Source organism: Apis florea, unplaced genomic scaffold (genome assembly GCF_048593485.1).
Source record: "Apis florea isolate Af1SG1 unplaced genomic scaffold, ASM4859348v1 contig_1789_pilon, whole genome shotgun sequence".
NCBI lineage: Eukaryota > Metazoa > Arthropoda > Insecta > Hymenoptera > Apidae > Apis > Apis florea.
In genome coordinates, this window is record NW_028256481.1 from 1,798,210 (window position 1) to 1,816,097 (window position 17,888).

Consider the following 17,888-nt stretch of genomic DNA (forward strand, 5'->3'; position numbering starts at 1 on the left):
GACCGGATAGTTGGTGAAATTAGCGCACAAGGCACGACTCGTCGCAACAACAGGCGATGAGACACGCGTTTCTTTGTCGCGCGAGGAAATGGAATTTCATTAGCTTTCGCGCGCGCGCGCGCACATGAGTCATCGTTCGCAACACGTTATGAATTGTTTGGCTACGTTGTTGGAACCTAGTTAACGATTGCGTTATACGTATATAATTCTAACGGGGTTTTTTTTTCATTCATTATTTCGTTTTTAATATCTAGATCTATTTTAAATATACTTTTTTTCATTCTTTATCTCTTTTGGATCTAATTTTAAAATTTATTTACAATTCATAAAAATTTTTCGTTCTTCAAAAGTTGTTATTTTTAATATTTTTGAAGTATTTAAGTTTTTAATATTTACATGCTGTAATTTAAATTATTTATTTTTATGAATATTTTTTAAAAATTTTTATTATAATTTTATAAATTTATTCCTTTTTTCTACAATTTTCTAAAAAAAATCTTTTAATGTTTTTTTAGTTCATTAAGATTAATTATTATCGAGTCTTGAAGCCTAAAAATTAAAAATTATTTATTATTTAATTTATGGCAACGAATCAAATCCAATAATAGCTTAATTAGTGTAGTCTTGACGACTTTCAGTTTAGAATTTAATAATTAATAATTAGTGTCATAATTAATAATTAATAATCAGAAATATCAGAGGGTATCAGACTCTAGCGAGACTATCGGAAAACGCAGAATACGTTCATATTAGACTTAATCAAATGTAGATGGTAATTAACTCGTTCGCAACTTAATTAGTTCGTGAATATGAAAATGTATACATAATGAAATATTCATTTTTCGAAATAATATTGTGTAAATATATATTCGAAGTTAGAATTTATAAAAATAATTTGTCAAGTATCTAAAAAATTATATTTTTACATTAAACAATTTTCAAAAGAAAATTGTATATATATTTCTTACTTATTATTTCATATATATATATATTTTATTTAATTTATTGATAGAATGATTCAATGATGTGATTTAGATATAGAATGACGTATGCGATGCTATCTCAAAAAAATAAATTTCGTCAATTTTTTTCAAGGCATTGAGCGAGATTTGTAAAATTGATTTCTCTTAAATCATAAAAACTGATAAGAGTTATTCTTGGAATTAATCTAGTATAGTATTTTATCATAGATAATAAAGTTATAATGTTTTCGTTTCACAATTTATGATTTTCATTTTTGCTAGTTGACAATTTTGATTGAAATCAATTTGTCAAATTTATTAAATTTTTGTTATAATTTATAATGCTAAATGAAAGTTATCAATATTATCAATAATTAAATTTAGAATTTTTATTTCTATTAATTGAAAAAATTAGAGTTATCAAAATTCTTCATAGGATTTCTATTTCAATTAATTTATAATTCCAGATTAAACTTATCAAAGTTATCAAATTGAGCATTTTTATTTTTATTAATTGATAATTTCAAATTAAATTAGTTATTAAAATGCCTAAATCAAAAGATATCAATAATATTATAAAATTTTTATGGTGTCTAAAACCAATTTTTCAACAAAATTTTAAATATCTAAGAAATAATTAAGTAAAGAATCAAATTTTAAAATACTATACAAATACCATAAATATATTAGGAAAATAACACTTTCAAATTTAAACTAACAATAATATTTTATAATTCAATTTATTTATAACCAATTAATCACTAAACTTCCATCGCTATCTCTATCAAATTATCAAACAACCCTTCAAAAATCTAATTCCAATCTAAATTCACCAACTTTAAATGCTTCAAACCGATGATCCTTTAATAAATTTCACTAATCACGATCCTTGATCCTATAGAAAACCGCATCATCATTCATCGATCACTAACTACCCTTAGAAAACTTAGACCCCTTTCGAGTTCATTTGTACACTTTCTATGGCAGTTAATCTTGTTGTCAGAGCGAAAAGCTGGCTACTATTTTCGTTCAAACGAAACTTACACCCCCGCAACGTCTCCACGATCCTCCACGTGCGAAATGCGACAGATGCAAGATCGAGGGGGTGGCCACCCCAACGTTTAACTTCGTTAATCCGATTGTTCCTTGAGCAGTGGTGGTGGCCACGTTAAAAGCGGCTCGATGGGAATATACACTTGTCGTCCTGGGGCATTTTTTCAAACGGATTCCTTGGGGTTCGGGTCTCTGGGGTGGTTCCTGAACACGTTTGTGCCGCAACATTTGGCGATTAGGGAAGGAATAGAAAGAGCAATGAGTTACATGGGAGATTGAAATAGAAGTTTTGAGATTTGGAGAGTTTCTTCTTTTTAGAATCAAAAAAAGTTTGAGCACGTTCATGCAATTTGAAGAGAGTTTTATTATATAAATGAATTTATCAAATTAATGAATAATTTTTAGAATATAATAATAAAGAAAAACAGTGAGTCCATTAAGGAATAGATGGAGGAAAAATCTTGAAGCTTTTATAGTAAAAAATGCGTGGAAAAACAGTGGAGTAATTATATAATAAATTAAAATAGAAATTTTGGAATTTGAAATTTTTATTTTTTTATAGTGGCCAAAAATTGTAAATATATTTATAATATTTTATTACAAAAATAAATTATTAATATAAGAAATTCTTAAAAAAAATTGTTTGATTGAAATAAAATTATAAATAATTAAAAAATTAAATCTTACAATTAGAAATAAGGTTAATAATATGGAATTGTGTGAATGAAACTTGGAAGATAAAGTATAATAATTTAATTTCACTGTAAAACTGGAGCAAGAAAAAATCTAAAAGAAATCTGATTTTGTAAAATTTAAATTAGAGAATATAGAAGAAAATATATAATATATTTTCAAATTATCAATGAATTAAAATTATTTTCATTGAATATTTTTATTCCATTTCTCGAAAATGCTTTCATTAAATTTTAGCTAATTTACTATTTCAATTTGCATTTAAATTAGTTCGTACTCTTGCAACGAGCAATTAAAAATTAATTTCGTTGTTTCATTGCTGGTAATTTTCGGTACATTCTTGGTAACATTCTTTGCATAAATAGCTACATAAAATCTAAATAATAGTACCAATATCATTAAAACATATTTTCATCCAATTTTCTCCAATTTTCAGATTTAGAAATGACTTCACATTTCTGATCTTAGTCATCCTTTATAAAATAATTAAAAAATCTAATATTTGCATTAATTTAAAAAAAAAACTATTACAATTATTATCGATATTGAAATTTTTTAAACTAAAATTTAGATATTAAGATTGATTACAAAAAAAAAAAATTACAATTGATCTTAGTATCAATATAATATCAAAATCTATATATTTAAAAATAAAGAAAGAAAAAAATGTTACAATAATTTTCAATATCAAGATTAAGAAATTTACATTAAAAGAAAATAATTAATTGTTTCAATTTTATCAAAACGATATTAAAATTAAGAAACCTAGCTACTTGAATTTAGGAAAAAAAAAATAAATTGAAATTATTCTCGATATTAAATCAATATCAAAATGAAAAAATTTTCATATTTATTCTGAAAGAAAATTTATTCGATATCAAAATGAAAACAATATTCTCTTATTATGTTTGTTCCTTGAATTAGATCGTTAAGATTCATCTTGAACGTGCAAATCAAAAAAAAAACCAGAAGATTAGTCTTATCATCCTTTTGAGATTACATTGATCAAAATTATATCGATTTTTTCGACATTTTTGCAATTCCATCGAGTTCGAAGACCCTTGCACATTTCTAATCATTCCGACATATTTACATTCGCGTGTGAATGCTGGGCTTAATATACCAATTGTTTATGATCACGTGAATCACGTGCACGCGATGCAACCTCTCCCTTCTTTCTTTGATTACTTTAATCACATGTATTATACAAACGCAGCCTGTAAGCCTTTCTTTCACTCGTGTTCGCTTCTGTTTTTCTCGGCGAAGTTGCGTTTGCGGTGGAACATCGTGTCTTATACATGCGTACAAATCTCCATTTCTTCAACTTGCTTTCTTATCTTGTGGTAGAACGGAATTACATTTGACCTATCATTTTTTAAAGAAAAATTCTAAGATTTATTTCTTTTTATAATTATATTTCTATAATTTTGAAAGTATTTTTATGAAAAGTATATTATTTTTAATCTTTAATTTAACAGGAGAGATGTGATGTATAATCTAATATATTATATCTGAGTATTTTATAAAAATTTAAAATAGGAATCTCAATTCTCTCAATTAGATTTTATTTTAAATTATTTTACTATATTTGTATTTATAATAATTCCCTTATACTCCAAAATTTTGTTTTGTGACTTTTGTTTGAAACAAAGAGCAACTCTTATAGAGAACTTTTTCCTTTAATATCTTAATTAAATTAGATTTAAAAATTTTTTATAATATCTTTATCTAATCTCTTTACAAATATATCTAATAACGACCAATTAATATTCTACTAATTAAATTAAATATCAATTTTTTTTCTTTAATTAACATCATCCTTAAATTATCGAAAAGATTTTATCTTTTCAACTTCTCTTTCTTTGAAATATTCTTTACAAATTTTCTTACAAATTGAATCAGCCACGAAATTTAATAATCATTTATACTTCTTAAATTAAATTAAATTTCAAATTTTTCTTAATTATTTGAAGATAAAATATCCTCCTTCTCTATTTTCTTGCATACATATTCAAAATGAAATACAAGATCTAATAACTCTTCCAATTGAATTAAATTTCCATTTTTTTTTTTTTCTAAATTAATATTATTATCTGCTTCCATAAAAATGCATCAAACGTTGTCCAGACACTCACCCTTTCAACCTCGCTCTCCAAAACCATTCCTCGCAACACGTTCAACCACAAACATCCTCGATCTTTAACCAAACTTCCTGCTCTTCAAAACTCATCCCCACCCCTGCTCCCGTTCTCGCTCACTGATTCAAATACATGTTATTATTACGCGCCTCGAGGCTCGCTCGTGTTGCCACCTTACGTAATCCACATAGTCGTGCAAGGATAAAAATGTATATCCTCTGTTTCGTAGGATAACAGCAGGAGTGAGCATTTACCTCAAACTCTGTAATTAAGAAAAAATAACTAGTTAAAATTTCGAATAAAATTACTTTAAACGATAGCTTTATCTAAAATGCTTGAACATTATACATTCACAGCTATTATATTATACATTGATTCACTCTTCGTATAATCACGATAATTTGGCTTTACAATTACATATTTATCCGCGATTATTCGATCGTTTAAATATAATAAATTATTGAAGTGAGTTTATCCTTCTTTTAACTTCAACCGTTAAAATTTTGCCCGTCTCTGTCGCAAATCGAACAGAGAAGCACGCTCACCTTTCGGTGAGTCAGGCAGCGGAACGGCCATAGATCTCGAGTGAGGACGAGGAGAATGAGAGACGAGGAGAGAGACGCTCGTTCTAGCCGAGGACTAAGTAGCTCGGCAAAGATCACGGCGTCGGGCGTGGGAACAAGGCCCCTCCTGACACTGTGTACGATTCTCTCGGCACACGGTGAACATGACTGGAACTTCCTCGGTGTGGCTCTGCTTAACAGTACTTGGAGTGGACGAGTCGAGTGGGTCGAAGGAAGAGATCAGGGTGGGATGTTAATATATTTGTGGAATCTGTTTGGTGGATTGATTTTGATAATAAATCTAAAAGTCTATAAAAATATCGGTTGAGCTTATTTATTAAATTATAAATGGTAATAAAATATCAAAAGATCTTATTCGTAATATTTTAATCTTAAAGACTTTTCAAGATCTCTAACAAAATATATCTAAATCGCATATTGAAACAATTATAATTATGGGATTTCTATATTGGTCCATCTTTATTTATATTTATCAAAGAAAATACTTCGTTACGAAAAATTCGTTGTTAAAAGTTTATAGGTTTTTTTAATAAAAATTAAATTTATTTATTTGTATCCTGATTCAAGAATCAATTATTTCCTTTTCCCTTAATTTTTTTGTTAATTCTTATGAAAAAATTGATTCTATATTTGTCTAATGGTTGATATTGTTCAAGATTAATAACAAATATAGAATATTTCATTGTATAGATAAATTATAATTTTATGCTTGAAACAACAACTTCAGTTTCTTCCAAAAGAAGCGATGAATAATTAAAAACTTCGTTTATAATATTATTATGAAAAATAATCTTACGTTGAATGAAGATGGGCAAGATGGAGATATAATGAAAAAAGATAAAAATGAAAGAAATATTTTATTTTATTTCTTACTTCGTTTAACTTAATAAAGAAGTCTCAATCAATATTTTTATATATCAATTTTTGTGCTTGTTTCGGTTTTTAAAATTGAATCGAAAATGTTCCACGATAATATTGACACTTTATAATTAAGTAAATACATGGACATCCATGTATACATATACGGACAAGTTAAATATGAATTTGAACTTGGAATGACCGCACAGTTGAAACGAGTCAATAATGTTTTGTTATTATTTCACTTTGCTCAGTAAGAACATAGAACGAAAAGTGAATGAGTTCGTTGAACAACGTTATTATCAATCAATCTTGAAAAAATTACGCATAAGATTAGTGTTGTTCTCGTTACTAATTAGTTTTTCAAATAATCACTCTTGTTTCCATTATATAATTATTTATAAAATATATAATATACAAGATATTAATATATTCGTAAAAAGCCTTTCGAATGTTAATTTTAAAACACAAATTAAAAAACAAACCCAAAATTTGCTAAACAAAGACTTATTTAATAAACAATTTAATTTGTAAATCGAGATGAAAATAGAATCTCTCTCTCTCTCTCTCTGTTTCATTCTGTCTTCATCTCATTTCATTTAATGCAAATTTTTATTTATTTTAATTATTCTAAATTTAATAAATATATATATATATATATTTTCTAATTTTATATATTAACATATATATAATATGTTATATATCTATATATATATGAAGTTTAATTCGATTACACGATCATTTTTCTTTTTATCGCGAGAAAGCAGCATAAATATTATAGTATATATGAATACAGTGGCAATGAGATGAATCGATGATTTTCTATTGCTGGGGAAATTGTAGAATCATTATAGAAATTGAGAATCATTGTAAATTGATTTATGAGTGAATCATGTAAGTAGATTGAGTCGAGATTTTTAAGAAAATTGCACGAATTTAACAAATCAATACATTGACCACTTAATACAACAATTTGGCACATGATGACATTTTAATTATATATTATTAGTGATATATTTTAAGAAATAAAAAAATATTCAATATTTGCTTATAATTTTGAAATAATTTTGGAGATATATTTTTTTTATTATTTTTTTGATTCATTATATGTAAATTCCGCTCTTGATCAAAGAAATACCTCGTGTAAAATAATGATAAAAAAGTTATAAGATAGTAATAATTGAAATCATGAAATAAAAACATGTAACTAAAATTTAACTTTAGTAGTAAATAATAATCATATTCAAATATTTGTTTTAACTACACGATTTATGTGTTTGCATATAAATGAACATAAAACTGATTATTGTATTAAATTATCTTAAATTTAATTTCAAGAAAAATAATTTAAATATTCGTTTAATATTAATGCAAAACCAATTATTCAATCATTAAATTATTTTAAATTTCATTTAAAAGAAATGATTTAAATAATCAAAATAGAATATTGACATAAAAGTCAAACAATAATATCTAACGACCTATAAGTATCACTTATCGAGACACTCTTCTTATCACGCCAATTTTCCTTCACGATAAAAAGGGTTCATCGAGCCAAGCAACTCATCAGGAAGCGTCAATTGAGCGCAATTTTCTACTAGCGATTTTTCGCGCCCGGTATCCCAGAAATAGATATGTATTACGGTGAATGGAGGGTGGCTGGCTCGGTCAAGGCTCCGTTTATTTACATCGTGCAAAGGACATCGCGTTCACATCGCGAAGGCGGTTGGCCCATTGTTACATTGACTCCCTATGCAACGAATTACTTTCACTTTGGCACTGTGATAATGCTGGGTGTAGCAACGTGTAACATAGTATTATCGCTTGAAATGGAATCTCTGTATATACATATGTGTGTTATACACGAAACATTTTTTAATGGTTTGCTGCTTTGTTTGGAAGAAGATAGAATGTTGTTTCAGACACAAGATTAGAATTCGTATGTAACTGTTTCCGGTGACGGTATATATCTATTTTTGTCAGTCCTGGAATGGAATTAGAATATTGTTGATGAGGTCTGAAATTTTTATTTAAACAATCATTTTATTATGAAGTTTAAATATTATTATAATGGAATTTTTCGAAATTTTAAAGAATTAGATATTTTGTGATTGAAATATTTTCTACGTGTTTTATATTTTATTTTATTTTAGGATGTTTTCATGAATTCATTATGGATCAAAAAAGTTTTTAAATTTGTTTGAAATTCTGAATGTTCGTAAAATTAGTTTATAAAAAGGGAAAGTTAAGATTTTTTATATCCATTGTTAATACAATTGAAGTTTAATACAGAATATATTCATTCTAAGTTTCACTTTTGGAATTCTACTTTCCCCTGGATTGTGATATTGATTTCAGTAATAAATGTTGGTCTGCAACAAATTTTTACTCGATTACATCAATAATTCTCAAAATAAGAATTTTTCAATAAAAATTAAATTAAATTAATAATTCTTCGAAAAGGAAATAGTTAAAAATAATAAAAAATTTTTAAAATATTCTTCTATAAAATTGTAAATTTTATTATTTTTTAAATATTTATTTTTTAATGATAAAATCATAATAATCAAAATGAGTTTATAATAAACTATTAATTAAAAAAAAATAACATTAATTTTATATCGTCACAATATTTTCATAACTTATTTATACAAACTATTCTTTATTTGGATTTTAAGAGTTTCGAATCAGAAAATTTTAAAGTTCAAGAAACTCAAAACTTTTTGAATTTCGATTGACCGATCTCTAATATTAACACTTGTATCTAATATTTATTTTAATCTCATAACTAAAAAAAATTTTAAATATAATTATCATTATAATTATTATAAAATATTTTAAATTATTACGAAAATAATATCAGATTGTTACCAAACTAGAAAAATTAAATATAATACAGCATTTGAAATTATTATAATTTTAGATTATCACGGAAAGTATCCCTTAAAATATTCGCTAAATTAAATTTCGAAATTTCTTCATTTCTAATATTATAATATTAATGCTTATGTTCAATATTTGTTAGTTTTATTAATAAGAAAAATTTAAAATATAGTCATTGCAAAACGGCATTTGAAATCGTTATAAAAATAACTTCAGATTTTCACCGAAGATATCATTTAAATAAAATATCCACAGAAAACAGCAAGCAGAGAAAGAAAAATAAAAGTCGTCAAACTTGATTATGGTTTCGAGGTGTAGTCGTTCGGTAGCATCGAGTATTTTCGATCCAAGATCGCGCGATCTTTGAACGCGCGAACGCCAATATGTATATGTATACGCGTCAGATGCAAGGATCCAAGAGAGGTAATACACTTCCGTGCAAATGTGTGTCACGAGTTTCCCACGAGATGAACCGGCGAATGGCAACATAGGCGCGGGCATAGACCAATTACTAGCATAAGACTCTCATTGACTCGCGATTTACGCGCGCGATCGATAGATCCTGGCGAAACGCGTTCGCGTTTAGATCTGTGATGTCGGTAAATGTGTTATTTCTCGCGAATAATGACACGAGCACTCATAAACTCGTTCTAAAAGAAGATTATTAAGTAAAAATGTATCGATCAAATAAATGAAATGTTATCTTTTTGCGATGATAAAAGAAGAAATAGTAGAAAATTCATTATTATTTACGATTTTTTTAACATTGAATTATCAGTCAAATCATTGAATTTAAAAATTTGATTCAAAATTCTTGATTCATTGTCCTTCTTCATTTCTATGTATAATTTTATCGTTTGACTAATTTTTCTTTAATCTTTAACTTTTTTTAAAAATTCTTTTCGTTTTCCGATGAAAGACACAATAATATTTGAATAGGAATAGGCATATATGAAGTGTTAATATATTTGTGAACACCTGGAGGATTTATTCTAGAGGCAAAAAACAAATACAAAAGTTGTTATATAAAAATGTTGGTAATGTAAGTTATAATCATTTAAAATGACAGAGTGAGACTGCATTATGACAAAAACAAAACTGTTTTACTTCTCTGTACTTATTTCATCTAATTTAAAGTTCAATCATAAGTGATTATATCTTATAACTTAATAAATAAGTTTTATTAATATTATTAATTTTTATTTTTATATACCAATTTTTGTTTTTATTATTTAAAATCGATTCTTTAAAAGAGTTTCATAAATATATTAATATTCTTTATATGAAATATCTACTATTAATATTAAATATTGATATTATTTTTATTTCATTTAACAGAAGAAAAAAATTATAAATATTAATTTTATAAAAATCACAATTCCAATATTCCCTACTTTTTTAGTTTTGAAAATGATCATCTAAGTTTAATAAGAGTTATAAATGAAATTATAAAAATAGGAATGAAACAAAAATATATTTCATGTTTGAAATATCATATTATGCATTAGATATTTTATATTTTTGCATTTTGTTTTTAAATTTTCTATACATACATAAACTTTCATTTTGCACATAATTCAAAAGAAGAATAAAAATTAAACAAAAAATGTTTATTTCATGAATATTGTGGCATTTTTTTTGGAAATTTTAAGTGCAAAATGATTTTAATTTTAAATCTCATTTATAGCTTATTATAGAACAGTATTTCAAATCAAATTTATAAGTAATTATGTAATTTATTACATATTATTTAATTTATTTTATATTCTTTTATCACAAAAAAAATAATAAAAATTTTGCGATTACTTAATATTTGTGTGCAAAAAATTTCTGAGACGAAAGTTTTTAGTGAAAATATGCTAATTAATGAATATTAAGCAATTCATGCTTGAAAAGTTTTATTGAAATCATTCATATTGATTTCATATATAGATATGTGTATAATAATTGTATGTAATAATTGTATATAATAATTTTTACATTTTATAATAATAATTCAGAAAATTTTATATTTATTGTTTAAATAGAAATATAAACAACAAATATTTTTAAGGAAATAATTAAACAAATCTATCAATTTTAAATTAAAAAGAACGATTAATTAAATTTTAAGTCATTAGATTTAAAAGATCTTAATTTACTTAATCTCTATTATAATATATATATATATATTATATAATTTAAAATTATAATATAATTGAAACAAAGCAAAAAAAATGATAAAAATGATGAAAAAGAGATATTAATTATTAATTTTAAGTTTATATCATCATATTATTTAAGTTTATATCATCATTAAATACAGAAGAAACATCAATTATTGATATTAAAATTTTGTGCTAATAGTTCCCAGAATGGTTTCGTAGTAGACCAGTAAAACATTCTTGTTACGAAAATCAGATCAATATAAAATATACCTTTCGTTCGTTTCATCGTGGAACATTAATTATAGTCTGGTAAATCAACAGACAGCAAAGCGTGTCTTTGTTATGCTTTCTTGCTCACTTTCACCTGCCAAACGCTTTCTTTCCCATTGGTGTACCGTTAATTCAACGACAACTGACCTCTTGGTCATCTATTCGTTTTTTAACAATTCGTCGACTGTGCTGAATCAATTGTAATTTGTAAATTTTAACTTGATTTTTATGACATAAATTGTTTAATATCAATTGTTTAATCGAATATTGTAGACAAACTACAACTGTCATGTTTAAACATTTTATTTTTCAAAATTATATTTCAAAATAATTAAATTTAATTTGCAATCATCATAATAATTCAATTTCAATAAATCTGAAAAAATTTCCTTCAATGAATTATATTTACGTTTCTAATCTTCTTTCAATTCCATTAAAATTTACTTTCCAATAAATGTTTCATAAATCTTCCAGAAAAAAAAGAAAGTATTAATCATATTCCTGAATCGAATATTTCATCGCTTCATCTCTTATACGTATCGATTTCTCGAAAGATCGCACGCGTGTCTAGAATCATCGATTCAGTTCGTCTTCAAGCTCGCGGCAACCGGTTCCACAACGTAGCTCAATTTCATCCAAGAGTGAACACGCTAGTAATGTAACCATGTAAAAATTAACCAGGTTTTATTGCAATCACCCGCAGGAATCGTAATTTGTCAGGGTCACGAAGCTTCAGGCTCCGCGATCGCGAAAATCGGGGCTCGAATAAGGTGGCCTCGTTACAACAACGTGATCGATCAAATGTGATCACTATGATTTACGGGTTTCACAGTGGATTGTTTCTTTACATGATGATTGTCGTGAGGTTATGTTACGAAGTTGTGTATGTTTTGTAGAATACTGTGAATATAGGTATATATAGGTATATACATTATATAGAGTACCGTGAAGTATGTTACATAGAGTACTGTGAAGTTATGTTCGTTGTACAGAATACTATGAAGTTGTGTTCATTATAAAGAATACTGTGAAGTTGCGTACTTACATTATATAAAATAGTATGAAGAAAACTATATTCTATATAAAATAAATTCAATTTAATTTAGATTTAATATTAGAAACTATCAAATTAAATCAAATTAGTTTTAAATTTTATTTGTGCAATTATTAAAAATATAATAACTTTTAGCAAAATTAATATTAATTTTTATTCAAATAGTAATATTATTTCGATTCATTTCTTTACACAATTTATTATCAAATCGTGAAATTGTGTATGTTACGTAAGGTATTGAAGTTGTATATATATATAGTAGTAAACTATATTCTATGTAAAATGAATTTAATTTAATTCATATTTATTATTAAAATTCAAATAAAATAAGTTGAATTAGCTTTAATAAATTTTTTATTTTACGATTGTTAAAAAATATGTAATGTATTTTAACAAAATTAATGCTAATTTTTATTCAATATAATTCCAATGATTTATTTCTTTGTACTATTGTGATACTATTACAATAGAATAAAGTTATATATACATAGAAAATTATATTCTATGTAAAATGAATCTAATTTAATTCAAGTTTAATATTGGAAAATCTTAAAACTATCAAATTTTAATAAATGTGGAATTTTTATTTTAATGATTATTAAGAAATATAAATACTTTTGTCAAAATTTTTTAGTTTTTATTCAGATAGGAATATAATTCTAATAGTTCGTTTTATTATATATGACACAATTTATTAACAAATTGAAACTATATACGTTAGAAATTAAATTATTAAAATAAATCTAATTTAATTTAAGTATAATATTAGAAATATGAAGTTAAATTTGATTTGATCTTTTATACAAAAAGTCTATATATATATATATTTTTAAAATTAATATTAATTTTTATTCAAATAGCAATATAATTATATATATTTAATTATTTTCAGATTTTAATTATCTGTGTATAATATACTTAAAAATTTATTATATATTATTTAAAAAATTTAATAGATAATGTATAATATAGAAATAACAGATATAGAAACAATATATTAAATAATATATCAGAATTAATTTAAAAAATGCATATAAAATGTTAGATTAATTAATGAAAACAAATTGATGATCATTAAAAACTATGAATGAACAAGTGCTTTCAATTTCATATCAAGATGACAAATTAATTTCATAGACCGATTAAGAAAACTGGATATAGCGGTTTCTATGTTAAATAGATGTTAATCGTATGAGATTGCGGTTAGCATGAGATACAATATTAAACCGCAAGATATGTTTCTTTCATTTTTCTATGTTTAACAAAACAATTACAATTTTTAGAAAAATACTCATGCAACAATTATTTTACATTATTTTACATTTTTACATTATTATTTCTTTCCATTGAAAGTAATATTTAAATATTACAAATTCTTGTTTCGAATTAAAATTAGATTTAATTTAAATTCGAATAATTATAAAATAGAATTAGTAACTAAAATCTATAATAAACTAAATTGAATAAAAGATATTAATATCTAAAAAAATAAAATTTTAATGAAATATAATAACACAATATTTAAGTAATTAATTACATATTACACTGAATAAAGCACTAATTATTAGTTAATATAACATTAATTAGACAATCTCGTTATTGAAAAACATCCTTTATCAGGCGTTGAATCATCGATCTCTGTTATACGAAATTTGCCATGTTTTTATAGTACAAAACGTGTGTATTGTTTATTAACGTGGTAAGTTCCCGTATCGATCATTGAGATCGATAGAATCGAGTTCAAGAGACCAAGTTCACGATGATAAACAATAAACTTTGATGCAATCATCAAAGCTTATCAAAACTGATCGACGATCAATTTTAAAATTGAGATTTATGAATTTTTGCTACTGAAATATACATATATATATTTATCATATATGTATATATGTATAGAGGATATATGAAATAATATAAAGTATATACAAAAATAAATATAGAATAAAAATTGTTTTCTTTCTTTTTGAACAAAATAATGTTGAATAAAAGAAATAATCTAGTTTATGAATTTTTTAACGCTCAGTCGGTAAGGATATTTTTTGTAAGTTTTCGAAAAAACTTTAAATTTGTCTGTAATTCTTTTTTTTTTTATAATTTAATTTTTTAAAAATTATAATTTTTTAAAAATGATCCGAAAAAATTTTAGAATATTTATTTTTCATTTACAATTGTTTATCCAATCAAATGGATATATGTTTGATAGCTCTCCAGCAAAAATAAAAATTTTTTTGAAGGCAATAAATTTTAATTTCGATAGAAATCAGGATAGCTACGAAGAATAAAAGAAGATATTATATGAATATATAAATATAAAGAAATATATTTTTTATTATTACATTTTTAAGATAAGTTTAACCTTTAAAGTTTAAAGTCTTTATTTACAAAAAATTTTTTCTCAAAATAATATAATGAAATAATATAATTTTTCCATTTTCATTATAGAAAGTGTTAAAAATTGCTAGTTATTTAATAGTTGATAAAATAAAGATTTATTATTTCATTACTATAAAAACAGATATTAAAAATATTATGTTTCTATATTCTAAAATATTAACAATTGATAATTGTTAAAATAAAATAACAATTTATTATTGAAATATAACGTTTGTAATTTATGCAAGAAAAGAAAAATTAATTCTTTAAAAATCTAATGCAAAGAAATTAAAAAATACATTCGAAATATATATTTAAAAACTTTCAAATAATTTTAAATGTTTGTCAAACGAATCATTTACTCTAATTACGTTATTATAATTTTATATTGAATATATAAAATTCTAATTAAAAACATTTTTATAGAATAAAAAGAAACACTAATCTTATCTTTAATAAATATCCAATTCTATTCTAATTTTTTGTTATCTTCAAGTTCTAATACCATTATCTCATTTCCACGATCTTCATAATCCTCTTCCGCAATTTACACTGGTTTCATCGTGTCGACACGTGTCTCGTTTTTGCACTGCTCCATTGCTAATCCACGGTTAGATCGAGGAAAAGCTCGTCGTGTTCCATTCGTATGGACCACCCTTGGCCACAAGGAGGCGACAATTACCAGAGGCTAAATGGAATCACGGTTGGTTTGGCGGGAACGAGAACGACGAAGAGATGCAACGGTACATATCGCCGTATTCCCACGGCGACTGAGACTAGGAAACCGCGTCGAGGAAACACACCTTGGCGTGGATAATCGTCCAAGAATCGACAACAACCGCCGTCTGATGTCCCGTTGAATTCGAATCTTCGCTCGTTTCCCGCGTGAAATCGAGCGGTCGTCGCGCGCCAACTGTCGTCCATCCGGCGGAATTCAGTTATTGTAGAGCCTCGTGTGAGCTGTTAATAACAATGATGAGGCAAAGATGAAGAAATTTGACTAAGATCTTCCTCGTGAAAATATTATTTTATTAGTTTGTGTGTAATTGGAGAATTTTATAAATTTAAAAGGAAAAATTGAGTAATTTTTCATAACTTAAGAAATTTGAAATATTTTTTAGTTATTGAAAGAATTTAATTAGAATTTTCTTTGTGAATTGTTTTGAAGAAATTGCGAATTTAGAAAGATCAAAATATGAGAGATTTTCTTTGACAATTTTTTGTAATTTAAAATATTTTAAATATTGCAAAAGAATTTAATTAGGATTTTTCTTATAAAATTTTTGTCTTTTTATATTTTTGAGAATATGTAAATTATTGTTTGACAACTTTTTTTTTTCTTTTTTTTTTAAAAAAGAGATTTAGAACATTTTGTATAATTTTTATATATTTTAATTAGATATTGCAAAAGTTAACAAAAATTATTGGATTATATTGATTATCTGTTTTTAAAAATTTTTTATAATGAATATATATGAATAAAATTTAAAAAATGCGTATTGATTCGTGAATTCTATAGAAAGAATATTTCTTATAAATATCGTCGATAAATACATTCTCGATATTAACGGTACTCTATTGTCGATAAATACCTATGATATTATAGAATCGTGAGATTTTAGTAAGAGAATAAAACAATAGACTTCTAATTAACCGGAAACGAATTACCCAGTCTTCTTTTTTATGCAGATATAAATACATCCTGTATTTATGAATAAATTCACTATAGAGATATGATTTAAAAGGAACAAAAAATGTAAATAAATTATTTATTTAAATCATTATTTAAATAATGATAAGATATAGTCGTGCTGATATTAAAAATAATTTTTTAAAAATATTTCTTTAAAATTTGTCAATAAAATATCCTTTTTAAAATTTCACTTTAAAATAAGAATGAAATAAAAGAAAAATAATAAAATTAAAATTCCATCAAAAACACATTAATCTTTTCCACGCGATTATTATAAAATCAAAATGATATTTATTTTTAGAAAAAATGAGAATCTAAAGAAAAACTTTTAATTACACAGAATTCATAAATTCTAAATCATATAAAAATAATTCAAGAAACCAAAATTTTCCCAAAATATATATACACTACACTATAATTCTTCAACATCGGTCGAAAGCCTTGACGCTTCAAGTTTTCAAATTGCAACCAATTACCAATAACTGCATCCTCAGATATCGAAACGCTCAATTAGCCAGCAATCCACTCTCAATCTTGCTTTCGAAACTTTACCAAACTGTTTCAACGAAACGGCATTCCTTCTATCTAGTATCTCTCTCGTGAAAACCAACAAACACGAAATAAAAGAATGAAACAAACAAAATAAATTAAAATAAATTCTCTCAATAAAAATCTTTCCCACCAAAACAATTTTACCTCACGAAAACGCAATTCCTCGACTCTGTATTGAAAAATAAGGAAGAAAAAGCGGAACAATCGTTCGAAGGGTTGCACGCGATCGTCCAAAACGATTATCGATCGTGGATTCTCTTTGAATCCTGGAAAAGTGGTTTGTAACGGTACCTGAAAAGAAATACAAAAACTTTGTTGTTCGCGCCAGAATGACAAACGAATTAGAAATTAAAATCATTCGACTGGTTCTATATTAGTCTTCTTGGTAAGAGCGTGAGAAACCGGCATCTGTTCGCGTTGTTATTTTTGCCTGGTGATCCATGAATCGTGACTGCTTCGATTGATCGAGAAATTGGAACCGCGGTTTCGATTCGTTAGCGAATTAATCGCGGCTCTAATTAATTGTGGCAATCAAGTTTTTTTTAAGGTTTTCTATGGAATTTTTATGCTATCTCTGGTGGCTGATAAAATCATGAATTAGCTAAATGTATGATGTATATAGAAAAAT

At 25.2% G+C, this 17,888-nt stretch overlaps 1 protein-coding gene across 4 annotated transcripts in view; it reads left to right on the plus strand.

Annotated features, from left to right (window-relative positions):
* Positions 1–17,888, plus strand: part of neur (E3 ubiquitin-protein ligase neur) — a 181,317-nt gene that overhangs the window by 142,353 nt on the left and 21,076 nt on the right. The gene's annotated exons all lie outside the window — the stretch shown is intronic.